Genomic DNA, 13,445 nt, shown 5'->3' with positions numbered 1-13,445 from the left:
AGGTTGTGTGCCTTATTGAAGGCACGTTCCTGGGCATCCCCCCAAAACCAATCGCACCCCTTCCTGAGTAGCACGTGGAGAGGCTCCAGTAGCATGCTTAAGTTCTGCATAAAGTTCCCAAAGTAATTGAGTAGCCCGAGAAAGGCGCGCAGTTCTGAGACATTCCGGGACCTGGGTGCCAGGCGAATTGCTTCTGTTTTGTGCTTTAATTTTTCACACTAACCTCTTACGTGGGACTTTAGCAAAGGCCTTCTGAAAATCCAAATACACTGCATCCACTGGTTCTCCCTTATCTATTCTATCAGTTACATTCTCAAAAAACTCCAGTAGGTTTGTCAAACACGATTTTCCTTTCATAAATCCATGTTGACTTTGTCTAATCCTGTTGATATTATCTAAGTATCCCGTTATCGCATCTTTATAATAGACTCAAGCATTTTCCCTACTACTGATGTTAGGCTAACCGGTCTGTATTTTCCATTTTCTCTCTCCCTCCTTTTTTAAATAGTGGGGTTACATTTGCCATCCTTCAATCTGCAGGAACTATTCCATAATTCATAGAAATCTGTATAAATGATCCAGCCCCTTGAATAGGCATCCTGAGAACAGGAACTGAAGGGCACTGCACCAGTCTGGTACCTGGGAAAAGGAGCTGGGAGGAACATTAGGGCCTAAATGTGAATATCATAATTCAATCATTTTTTTGTGAATACTACTCTGAATGGAGGAAATAACCTCCGCCCTCGGTTTCCTACTCCAGATAGTTTACATCAATACAGATACAATGATGAGGTCCTCATGTCATTGTAGATTGACTCCTTTGTCATACCACAGATTATTTAAATGATTAGTTGAACAGCATACCCTTGCACCCTGTGACTTGTCCTTGATTTCCACAGGAATCCCATGTATTTCGACAGGAAACCAGTGTAATGGCATATTGGAATCACACGCATTGGCAGAACAGAATGGCAAGCAGGAAAAACAACCAGTTAATGTGAAACTGTTATCAACAAGGTGAATCAAATACTGGAATGCATCTGGAAATCATTTGATAATAAGATTATTTAAATCCTTGCATAAGTAGTGAACACACATTTGGCATGTTTTACATTTCATGCTACTCTACCTTCAAAAGGGTATGGGTGGGGAGGTAGTCAGAGAAACACAACCAAAAATATTCAAGGATTTAAAACTAAGTTGTAGAGGCAGACTTACCAAATTGAAATTGTTTTTACTGGCAGAAAGAACATTGAGATGACACACAACCCAGGTCTTTAAAATACTGAAAATGTCTGACATCACAACACTACCTACATCTCAAAAGTACTTAATTGGTTTAAAGTGCTTTGGGATGTACTGAGGTCATGAAAGGTGCTCTATAAATGCAAGTGTTTCTTTGAAAATTATGGATAATGGTGATGTAAAGATGTTTCATATAAATTGTGATCATGGAACTAGAAGCGACAGATATAAAATTGTTAAGGCTCACATGAGACAAGAAATTTTAACCTTTTTGTTTGGAGAGTGGAAAGTAATACTCCCACCAAAAGAAGTTAATGCCTCCAGAAAAAAACAATTGGATACATTTCTGATTGATTATGGAATTGAAAACTATAAGGATAAGTATAGATACATGTGATAGTCTTTAAAAGTACTATGGTTCCTGTGCTGCTGAAACTAAAAATGTTATCTGGTGAATAATATAGTCTTGAGTATTAGATTGGAGTTTAGAAGAATGAGAGGTGACCTTATTGAAACATATAAGATACTGAGGGGGCTCAACAAGGTAGATGCAGAGAGGATGTTTCCACTCGTGGGGGAATCCAAAACGAGGGGGCATAGTTTAAGAATAAGGGGTCGCCCATTTAAAACTGAGATGAGGAGAAATTTCTTCTCTCAGAGAGTCGTGAATCTGGAATTCTCTGCCTCAGAGAGCTGTGGAGGCGCAGTCATTGAACATATTTAAGGCAGAGATAGACAGATTTTTGAGTGATAAGGGAGTGAAGGATTATGGGGAGCAGGCAGAGAAGTGGAGCTGAGCCCAAGATCAGATCAGCCATGATCTTATTCAATGGCGGAGCTCGAGGGGTCAAATGGCCTACTCCTGCTCCAAATTCTTATGTTCTGTGTTCATATTCATATCCTGCAATTTTCACGATTACTGTCAGGAGGCAGAAAAATGTACATAGCCTTATCTTGAATGTTTTACATATGGTTATTTACTTCCCTCAGGTGATTAAATCCATATAGTGCAAATTATTTGAGTCTCAGGAAGGAGTGGGTTAAATGGGCTGAATAGCTTTTTCTTCCATATTTTCTAATGTTGATGAAACTAAAACCATCAATCATGGATCTTGGAAAAGTCTTTCAGATGTGAATGAACAGCAATATCAGATTACATATAAGAACTCTTGTTTCAAAGTGAGATTAAGTTAGATAATAAGTATATTTGACCTTCTATCTAGACCTTCATTCATCCAACCAACAAATCTGAACAATTTTCACTTTTATGGCACCTATAACTTACATAGTAAGATGTACGAAAGTGCTTCATAGAGGTGATAATAACTAACTAATTGGACACTGAGCCATGTAGAAGAAAAGCTGAGGTGATGACTAAAGGCAAGATCAAAGAGGGAAGGTTTTAAGAAAGTTTGTAAAGAGAAAGAGATAGCAAATGCTAGAGCTGTATCACTGAAGGTGGAACTGAAGGAGAGGGGGCTGTAAAGGGGGCCAGAATCAGAAGTGTGGAGGACATGTGCTAGAACATAGGGATGAAGGACGTTGAGGAGATAAGGAGGGGCATTGTCATAGAGGAACTTGTGGATGTGATGAGGCTTTTAAATCAATGTTTTCCAATTTCCCAACACAATGAAGGTTGCCATAATCAAGGTGAGTATGTGATAGGATGCAGGCAATGGAATTGTGGATGAGTTACAATTTGTGAGGGATGGCACTCAAGAAACTGGCAAGGAGATCATTGGAGTAATTTGGTCTAGAGTTGATAAATACATTGCAACAACAGTAGAGGTGTGACTCAATAATAAAATGCAGCACACTCATTTATAAATTGGTGCTTAGATTCAAATCTTTGCACAGCGTAACCAAGTCTAAGCATGTACCAGGTTGCATTAATTATAAATAACTGGAGATCTAAATGTTTCACTTGCATGTATGAACGATATTACAACTACAACATTAGCGGTTTAGTTATTTTGTTGGTTTAACTGATTGACCTTCTTTGTTTTCAATACATGTATACTCAGAAGTTTTTGGTGCAATCTTACATTTTCAAAAGTAAACAACCTTTCCATTCTTGTGTGTAAACAGCCACTCACTAAGACATCCATCTCCACAGGAGCACCACTTTCAGATAAAACAGACCAAATATGCATAACCAAGTCACCATGGTAACAAAGTAAGCACCTCTCTCATTACAATGTTCTGTTAGTCCTTTTTTCAGAACTCTGAAGCTGCATACTGAGTAAGTGACAGCTTTTATTCAATAATTCTACAGAAGAAATTGGGTTTATTTTTCAGTAAGCTGCTAAGAGCAAAGCAGGCCCTTGATTATTTTGTGCATCACGGTGAAGCTCATGTTTTATCATACAGCGACTAGATTGAACTGATCTTTGTAATAATCTTCAACAGTTTAAGAAAAAAACAACATGCTTCTGATCTTAATTAATAAATTAGTGAACTTTTCCAATAACTAAAGGCCTTTTCAAGATAACCACTTGAAAGTCTATACTGAGTTTTAGTGGTGAGAGAGCGGGGTTCATTTTATGGAATTTATTTATTTTATCACTAACTAGAGACTTCTACCATTAACTCTCTATAATCTGTAGGAAATGTTCTGTAGACAGAAGTATATCCAGATATAAACAACAGAATTTATGATCAGTGTATGACGAGATATCTGAGATAGATTATGTATCACACCTTTAAAGACAGAGTAGTTTGCTTGCCTGACACCTCTATCACCAGCTCAATATAAACCTCCTCCATCACTGGAGCACCATGGCTGCTGTATGTACGATCTACAGGATGTGCTGCAGCAACGCACCAAAGTTATTTTAATAGCACCTCCTCACCCTGTACCTTCTGCTGTCATAAAGGACAAGAGCAGCAATGCCGTGAAAATACCATCATCTCCAAGTTCTGTTCCAAGACACATATCATCCTGATTTAGACATATACTGCCATTCCTTTATCGTACTGGATCAATTTTTTGAAATTCCCTTCCGGACACAATTCTGGAGTACCATCATCACAAGGACTGTAGTATTTCAAGGAGAAGGCCCATCACCACCTTCTCAGGACAACTAAGATAGGCAATAAATAAAGCGTTGACAACACCGCCCACATCTAAGAACAAATTTTATAAAAGTCTTTAAAACAGGAGTTTCTGTTAGGTTGCATTGTTTTTTCAGCACAATTTGCCCCAAATTGTCAAAACCAGCACAAAAGATTGTGGAATTTCAAGCACAAATCGAGTTTCCACAATCTTTTGCGCTAGTTTGAAAAACATTATGCTAGATGCTGGCTTAGCCCACAAAACTGGCCACGTTCCCAATAGAATTAATCGCCATTGCAAGTTACCGCTAATTATGACTGTGCGAACCTTCAAGGAGGCTCTTGCAATTAAGCTGGTTCTTTTGGGTGCAAGGACACTAATTGGCACATTTTAAAAGTTGTTGAAATATCTTTTTTTTAATTTGCTAAGCTACTGACTATGTACACCAATATTACTAGCAAATGGTTCTGTATAGTTTTTCTAAAAAGTTATTTTCAGTTGTTTAAAATTCGGTTACTCACAGGTGGTGGACTAGACACTTAAAAATGCTTATTTTTTGTGATAAACCTATTTTCAACAATAATACGGCATCAAGTTACCACTCTTAAATATATTAAGGAATATTTTTTAAAGCAAAATTTAAAAACAATTACATTTTAAAACGCTGCCCAATTACGGTGGTTCATAGCAGATTTTATTTTCGGCAATATGCAAATGAGATTGAGCAGAAACATGAGGGAAAAAAACACTTCTCAAAACTAGCACAAATTTGGGTACAATTTGTTGGATCACTACCCCAAAATTACTTTTCTGAGAAATTTATGATTGGTTAATTAATTTATTATTGTTGGCAAACAATGCAATTCAAGATTATTTTAGGTATTTTTACCTGTCAAGTTTGGCAAATGAATCCCTCTTGTTTATAAAATTCTCATTACAAAGATGATCCGAAATCATTTTAGCAGTTGAATTGTGTGTATCAGTAATTCATAACTCATTTCACAATTATATTTAATCTTGAGTTGACTGAATGAGGACATAATTATAGTAAAAAATTAGTCATGAATAATGATGACTTTGCAGTTCTTTATTGCTTAATAATTGAACACTATGGTGAATTTGCTGAACAATGATTGACTCAAAATAGAGTATTTTCTTGAGTTAATGAATTCAGTCCCCTACAAAAATAATGCATTTTGCTAATTTATTGTGAAACTTCTGATTTTTCGCACAGAATTAATGAACCTAAGGTACATCACCCTATACCCAATTTAATTGGGACTTTAAGTATTGTAGTAGTGTTTTCTTTAGAATGGAGAATTTCACTGAGTACTCTGGCTACTCTGGCACAAATGTTTCCAGAGACGTACAAGTCAGCTCCAGCTAAAGGGGCTGCCTCCATTCTGATATGTATAGCCCTAAGATAAAATGAAGCGCTCAAGTAAAGTGAAGTCTAAGTGGCTAAAATGGAGGTCTATGGAATAATTAACAGAAAAAAGGATTTAATTATGTATAAATGGTAAAATTGTCAAGAGAGTAGGGACAAGTATATTAAAAAAAAGCTGAGAATAACTGAAGCTGGTATTAGAAATGCTAAAATGACATTAGAAAGAGGCATAGTGGATAATCTTAGTTGTGATGGTAAAGCTCTTTCAGTTACAAAAGAAACCAAAAAACAATTAAAGAGCACACTGGTCCTTTGGGTGATCTATCAGAGTAGGGTAGCTATGAAGATAAAGGGCTGGAAATTCAGCAACCTTCCGCCGCGTTTTTTGGCAGTATTTCGTCATTTTGGGCAGAAAACGGTGTGGCAGGAAATTTCCTGAAGTCTTAAGCTAAGAACATAAGAAATAGGAACAGGAGTAGGCCATACGGCCCCTCGAGCCTGCTCCGCCATTCAATAAGATCATGGCTGATCTGATCATGGACTCAGTTTCACTTCCCCGCCCGCTCCCCATAATCCCTTATCCTCTTATCGTTTAATAAACTGTCTATTTCTGTCTTAAATTTATTCAATTTCCCAGCTTCCACAGCTCTCTGAGGCAGTGAATTCCACAGATTTACAACCTTCTGAGAGAAAAAATTTCTCCTCATCTCTGTTTCAAATGGGCGGCTCCTTATTCTGAGATCATGCCCTCTAGTTCTAGTCTCCCCCATCAGTGAAACATCCTCTCTGCCTTGTCAAGCCCCCTCATAATCTTATACGTTTTGAGAAGATCACCTCTCATTCTTCTGAATTCCAATGAGTACACCACATCCACTGGTTCCCCTTTATCCACCCTGTTCGTTACATGCTATGTAATGAGACAGGAAAAATAAACGATCTCCTAGTAAAAGATCCTCTCGGAATGAGTGATCACAATATGGTTGAATTTGTAATACATATTGAGGATGAGGAAGTTGTGTCAGAAACGAGCGTACTATGCTTAAACAAAGGGGACTACAGTGGGATGAGGGCAGAGTTGGCTAAAGTAGACTGGAAACAAGGACTAAACGGTGGCACAATTGAGGAACAGTGGAGGACTTTTAAGGAGCTCTTTCATAGTGCGCAACAAAAATATATTCCAGTGAAAAAGAAGGGCGGCAAGAGAAGGAATAACCAACCGTGGATAACCAAGGAAATAAAGGAAAGTATCAAATCAAAGACCAATGCGTATAAGGTGGCCAAGGTTAGTGGGAAACTAGAGGATTGGGAAAATTTTAAGCAACAGCAAAGAATGACTAAAAAAGCAATAAAGAAAGGGAAGATAGATTACGAAGGTAAACTTGCGCAAAACATAAAAACAGATAGTAAAAGCTTTTACAGATATATAAAATGGAAAAGAGTGACTAAAGTAAATGTTGGTCCCTTAGAAGATGAAAAGGGGGAATTAATAATGGGAAATGTGGAAATGGCTGAGACCTTAAACAATTATTTTGCTTCCGTCTTCACAGTGGAAGACACAAAAACCATGCCAAAATTTGCAGGCCACAGGAATATGCGGAGGGAGGACCTTGAGACAATCACTATCACTAGGAGGGTAGTGCTGGACAGGCTAATGGGACTGAAGGTAGATAAGTCCCCTGGTCCTGATGAAATGCATCCCAGGGTATTAAAAGAGATGGCGGAGGCTATACTAGATGCATTCGTTATAATCTACCAAAATTCTCTGGACTCTGGGGAGGTACCAGCGGATTGGAGAGCAGCTAATGTAACGCCTCTGTTTAAAAAAGGGGGCAGACAAAAGGCAGGTAACTATAGGCCGGTTAGTTTAACATCTGTAGTGGGGAAAATGCTTGAAACTATCATTAAGGAAGAAATAGCGTGACATCTAGATAGGAATAGTGCAATCAAGCAGATGCAGCATGGATTCATGAAAGGGAAATCATGTTTAACTAACTTACTGGAATTCTTTGAGGATATAATGAGCATGGTGGATAGAGGTGTACCGATGGATGTGGTGTATTTAGATTTCCAAAAGGCATTTGATAAGGTGCCACACAAAAGGTTACTACAGAAGATAAAGGTACGCGGAGTCAGAGGAAATGTATTAGCATGGATAGAGAATTGGCTGGCGAACAAAAAGCAGAGAGTCGGGATAAATGGGTCCTTTTCCGGTTGGAAATCGGTGGTTAGTGGTGTGCCACAGGGATCAGTGCTGGGACCACAAATGTTTACAATATACATAGATGACCTAGAAGAGGGGACAGAGCGTAGTGCAACAAAATTTGCAGATGACACTAAGATTAGTGGGAAAGCGGGTTGTGTAGAGGACTCAGAGAGGCTGCAAGGAGATTTGGATAGGTTAAGCGAATGGGCTAAGGTTTGGCAGATGGAATACAATGTCGGAAAGTGTGAGGTCATCCACCTTTGGAAAAAAAACAGTAAAAGGGAATATTATTTGAATGGGGAGAAATTACAACATGCTGCGGTGCAGAGGGACCTGGGGGTCCTTGTGCATGAATCCCAAAAGGTTAGTTTGCAGGTGCAGCAGGTAATTAGGAAGACAAATGGAATGTTGGCCTTCATTGCGAGAGGGATGGAGTACAAAAGCAGGGAGGTCCTTCTGCAACTGTATAGGGTATTGGTGAGGCCGCACCTGGAGTACTGCGTGCAGTTTTGGTCACCTTACTTAAGGAAGGATATACTAGCTTTGGAAGGGGTACAGAGACGATTCACTAGGCTGATTCCAGAAATGAGGGGGTTACCTTATGATGATAGATTGAGTAGACTGGGTCTTTATTCGCTGGAGTTCAGGAGGATGAGGGGTGATCTTATAGAAACATTTAAAATCATGAAAGGGATAGACAAGATAGAGGCAGAGAGGTTGTTTCCACTGGTAGGGGAGACTAGAACTAGGGGGCACAGCCTCAAAATACGGAGGAGCCAATTTAAAACCGAGTTGAGAAAGAATTTCTTCTCCCAGAGGGTTGTGAATCTGTGAAATTCTCTGCCCAAGGAAGCAGTTGAGGCTAGCTCATTGAATGTTTTCAAGTCAAAGATAGATAGATTTTTAACCAATAAGGGAATTAAGGGTTACGGGGAGAGGGCGGGTAAGTGGAGCTGAGTCCACGACCAGATCAGCCATGATCTTATTGAATGGCGGAGCAGGCTCGAGGGGCTAGATGGCCTACTCCTGTTCCTAATTCTTATGTTCTTATGTTCTTATGCTGAAGGGACTCCAGCAAATTTGTCAAACATGACTTCCCCTTCATAAATCCATGCTGACTCTGCCTGACCGAATTTTGCTTTTCCAAATGTCCTGCTACTGCTTCTTTAATAATGGACTCCAACATTTTCCCAACCACAGATGTTAGGCTAACTGGTCTATAGTTCCTTGATTTTTGTTTGCCTCCTTTTTTAAATAGGGGCGTTACATTTGCAGTTTTCCAATCTGCTGGGACCTCCCCAGAATCCAGGGAATTTTAGTAAATTACAACCAATGCAATCACTATCCCTGCTGCTACTTCTCTTAAGACCCTAGGATGCAAGCCATTAGGACCAGGGGATTTATCTGCCTTTAGTCCCATTATCTTACTGAGTACTACCTCCTTAGTGATTGTGATGGTGTTAAGTTCCTCCCCCTCTATAGCCCCTCGACTATCTACTGTCAGAATATCGTTAGTGTCCTCTACCGTAAAGACTGATACAAAATATTTGTTCAGAGTTTCTGCCATCTCCATGTTCCCCATTACTAATTCCCTGGTCTCTTCCTCTAAGGGACCAACATTTACTTTAGCCACCCTTTTCCTTTTTATATACCTATAGAAACTCTTGCTAACTGTTTTTATATTTTGCGCTAGTTTATTTTCATAGTCTATCTGCTGTGTATGTCACTATGTAATACTTGCCACCAGAGAGCACGACTGTTGGAGTCCTAATGGTCACCTGCACACACGTGCAGGGCCAGTATAAAAGATTGGCTGCCATGTTGTTTAGGCACTCTGGAGTTGTAATAAAATAGACTAAGGTTACACTAAGTTTAGCTCAGAGTACTCAGCCTCGTGGAGTTCTTCTATACACAACAATTGGTGACGAATAACAAAATACGAACCTTCACGCAACCATGGCTGCCATTGGAATATTAGAGAGATTTGTAGAGAGTAATGATTGGGAAGCCTTCGTCGAATAGCTCGACCAGTACTTCGTGGCTAAGAGCTGGAAGGAGACACTAACTCGGCCAAGCGCAGGGTGGTTCTCCTCACTGTGGGCCTAAAATATCCGGCCTCATCAAGAATCTGCTTGCACCGACAAAACCAACGGAGAAGGAATACACAGAGTTGTGCACTCTGGTTCGGGACCACCTCAAGCCGAAGAAGAGTATCCTCATGGCCAGATATCGTTTTCACACGCAGCGTCACTCCAGGGGCCAGGGCGTGGCGGATTATGTCGCCGACCTGAGACGCCTCGCGGGACCTTGCGATTTTGGAGCTGCGTTGGGGCAAATGCTGCAGGACTTTTTCATGCTGGGCATCAGCCACGAGGTCATTCTTTGAAAGCTGCTGGCTGCCGAAACCCTCGACCTGAGCAGTGCCATCGTGATCTCCCAGGCATGCATGGACGATAACACTAAACAGATATCTTCTCAACATCGAAACTCACCTGCAGGTACTGTACATAAAATGACATCGCTAGCAGGCCGAACTGCATATGGCAGGGCCTATACGTTTGCGGCTGCAAGATCTGTGATGACTCAGAGTCCACCATCATGTTGCGCTGCGGGGGTAATCATTGGGCCCATCAATGTCGATTCAAGCACTACATGTGCAAAGGCTGCGCAACGATGGGACACCTCCAGCGAATGTGCAAATGTGCTGCGACATACCACGTCGCAAAGGATGATCGATTCGGCGCAGATCACGCAGCACAGGCAACTCAACCCGAGAAGAAGTGCATGGGATATATACCTTCACCACCAAGAGCCCTCCTATAATGCTGAAAGTCAAATTAAATGGAGTTCCAGTATCCATGGATTTGGACACGGGTGCAAGTCAGTCAATAATGAGCCAGAAGGCTTTTGAGAAACTGTGGGGCAATAAAGCACAAAGGCCCAAACTGAGCCCGATTATTGCAAAGCTGCGAACCTACACCAAACAGCTCATACCAGTCATTGGAAGTGCGGCAGTGAAGGCATCGTATGAAGGAGCTGTGCATGACCTATCACTGTGGATTGTTCCAGGCAATGGCCCAAAGCTGTTTGGCAGAAGCTGGCTAGAAAAGATTAGATGGAATTGGAACGACATCAAAGCACTATCATCAGAGGATGACGCCTTGTGTGCTCAAGTGCTGAGCAAGTTTCCCTCGCTATTTGAACCAGGCATCGGCAACTTCACAGGCGCCAAGGTACAGATCCATCTAGGCCCCGATGCACGGCCCGTCCATCACAAGACTTGGGCGGTTCCATACATGATGAGGGAGAAAGTCGAGATCGAACTGGACAGACTCCAACGCGAAGGAATCATATCGCCAGTCGAGTTCAACGAGTGGGCCAATCCAATTGCTCCGGTGTTGAAAAGCGATGGCATGTTCAGAACAAGATAATGATTAACCGAGTCTCACTACAGGACTAGTACCCGCTGCCCAAGGCGGATGACCTGTTCACAACGTTAACAGGGGCGGAAGTCGTTCACTAAGTTGGACCTGACCTCTGCCTACATGATACAGGAGCTGGCTGAATCTTCGAAAAGACTGACGTGCATCAACACACACAGAGGGCTGTTAATATACCACAGGTGCCCTTTCAGGATTCGCTCGACTGCAGCCATTTGCCAGAGAAACATGGAGAGTTTGCTGAAATCTGTTCCGCGCACCATCGAACATCTACACAATCTGGAAGAGGTTCTAAGTCGCATAGACAGAGTGGGACTCAGGCTGAAAGGCTCCAAGTGTGTTTTCCTGGTGCCAGAAGTCGAATTTTTGGAGAGAAAGATTGCAGCAGATGGATCAGGCCCACGGACTCAAAGACAGAGGCCATCAAGAATGCGCCCAGAATGTGATAGAGCTGCATTCGTTCCTGGGACTCCTCAACTATTTCGGTAACTTTCTACCCGGGTTGAGCATGTTGTTAGAGCCTTTGCACATGTTGCTACATAAGGGTGACGACTGGGTTTGGGGCAAATCTCAAGACACAGCCTTTGAGAAGGCCAAGAACCTGCTATGTTCAAATAAGTTACTTGTACACTATGATCCATGTAAACGTTTAGTGCTAGCTTGTGACGCCTCATCGTACGGGGTCGGCTGTGTGCTACAGCAAGCCAATGTATCGGGCAACCTCCAACCGGTTGCATACGTGTCTAGAAGTCTGTCTAAGGCTGAGAGAGCCTATTGTATGATCGAGAAAGAGGTGTTAGCATGTGTATATGGGGTTAAGAAAATGCACTAATACCTATTTGGACTTCAGTTTGAGCTTGAAGCTGACCACAAGACACTCATTTCACTGTTTTCAGAGAGCAAAGGTATAAATACCAATGCCTCGTCCCACATCCAAAGATGGGCACTAACATTATCCGCTTATGACTAGGCACTGAAAACTGTGCCGATGCTCTCAGCCGGCTACCATTACCCACCACTGGAATTGAAATGGCGCAGCCCGCAGAATTGCTACTGGTCTTGGAGCGAGGGGTCACCTGTCACAGCTCGCCAGATCAAGACCTGGACCAACCAGGATCCTGTGCTATCATTAGTAAAGAGCTGCATCCTAAATGGGAACTGGTCAGCCTTTCCCAGGGAAATGCAAGATGAAATTAAGCCATTTCACCAACGCAAGGATGAAATGTCCATCCAGTCAGATTGTTTCATATGGGGTAATTGCCTGGTTTTGCCAAAAAAAAGGCAGGGAAACGTTTATATGTGACCTACACAGTACCCACCCAGGCATTGTCATGATGAAGGCAATTGCCAGGTCGCATGTTTGGTGGCCCGGCATTGACTCGGACTTGGAGTCATGCGTGCATCAGTGCAACACTTGCTCGCAACTGAGCAATGCACCAAGGGAGGCTCCACTGAGTCTATGGTCATGGCCCTCCAAACCGTGGTCCAGGAGCCACGTAGATTTTGCCGGCCCCTTTCTGGGAAAGATGTTTTTAGTAGTTGTGAACGCTTACTCCAAATGGATTGAATGCGTAATCATGTCATCCAGCACTCCACAGCCACCATTGAAAGCCTCCGGGCCATGTTCGTCACCCATGGCTTGTCCGACGCCCTTGTCGGCGACAATGGACCGTGTTTCACCAGCTCGGAATTCAACGAGTTTAGGACCCGCAATGGCATCAAGCATGTCAGCTCTGCTCCATTTAAACCCACGTCTAACAGTCAAGCGTTACGGGCATTCTAAACAATCAAGCAGACCATGAAACACCTGATGAGTGGCTCCCTGCAGACCCGCTTGTCTCACATTCTGCTCAGTTACCAGACGTGACCCCGGGGTTTCCCGGCAGAATTGTTAATGAAGAGAGCCCTCAAAACCAGGCTCTCCCTAGTCCACCCGGATATTAATGACCACATGGAAACCCGGCGACACCAGCAGAACATGTACCACGATCGCGCAGCTGTTTCACGTGACATTGATGTTAACGACCCTGTGTTTGTCCTGAATTACGGTCATGCAAGTGGGTTGCTGGCACTGTTTTGGCCAAGGAAGGGAATAGGGTGTTTGTAATCAAACTG

At 42.0% G+C, this 13,445-nt stretch overlaps 1 long non-coding RNA gene across 7 annotated transcripts in view; it reads left to right on the top strand.

Moving 5' to 3' along the window:
• Positions 1 to 13,445, top strand: part of LOC139267229 (uncharacterized) — a 167,539-nt gene that overhangs the window by 21,499 nt on the left and 132,595 nt on the right. For all 7 annotated transcript variants that reach the window (XR_011593867.1, XR_011593864.1, XR_011593861.1 and 4 more), the window contains 2 exons: positions 900 to 1,017; positions 3,334 to 3,421. This is a non-coding gene — a long non-coding RNA (uncharacterized lncRNA). The remainder of the gene's footprint in view (positions 1 to 899; positions 1,018 to 3,333; positions 3,422 to 13,445) is intronic.

The sequence above is a fragment of the Pristiophorus japonicus genome, chromosome 1, assembly GCF_044704955.1.
Source record: "Pristiophorus japonicus isolate sPriJap1 chromosome 1, sPriJap1.hap1, whole genome shotgun sequence".
NCBI classification, from domain to species: Eukaryota; Metazoa; Chordata; class Chondrichthyes; family Pristiophoridae; genus Pristiophorus; species Pristiophorus japonicus.
This window is presented reverse-complemented; position numbering and strand designations above follow the sequence as displayed.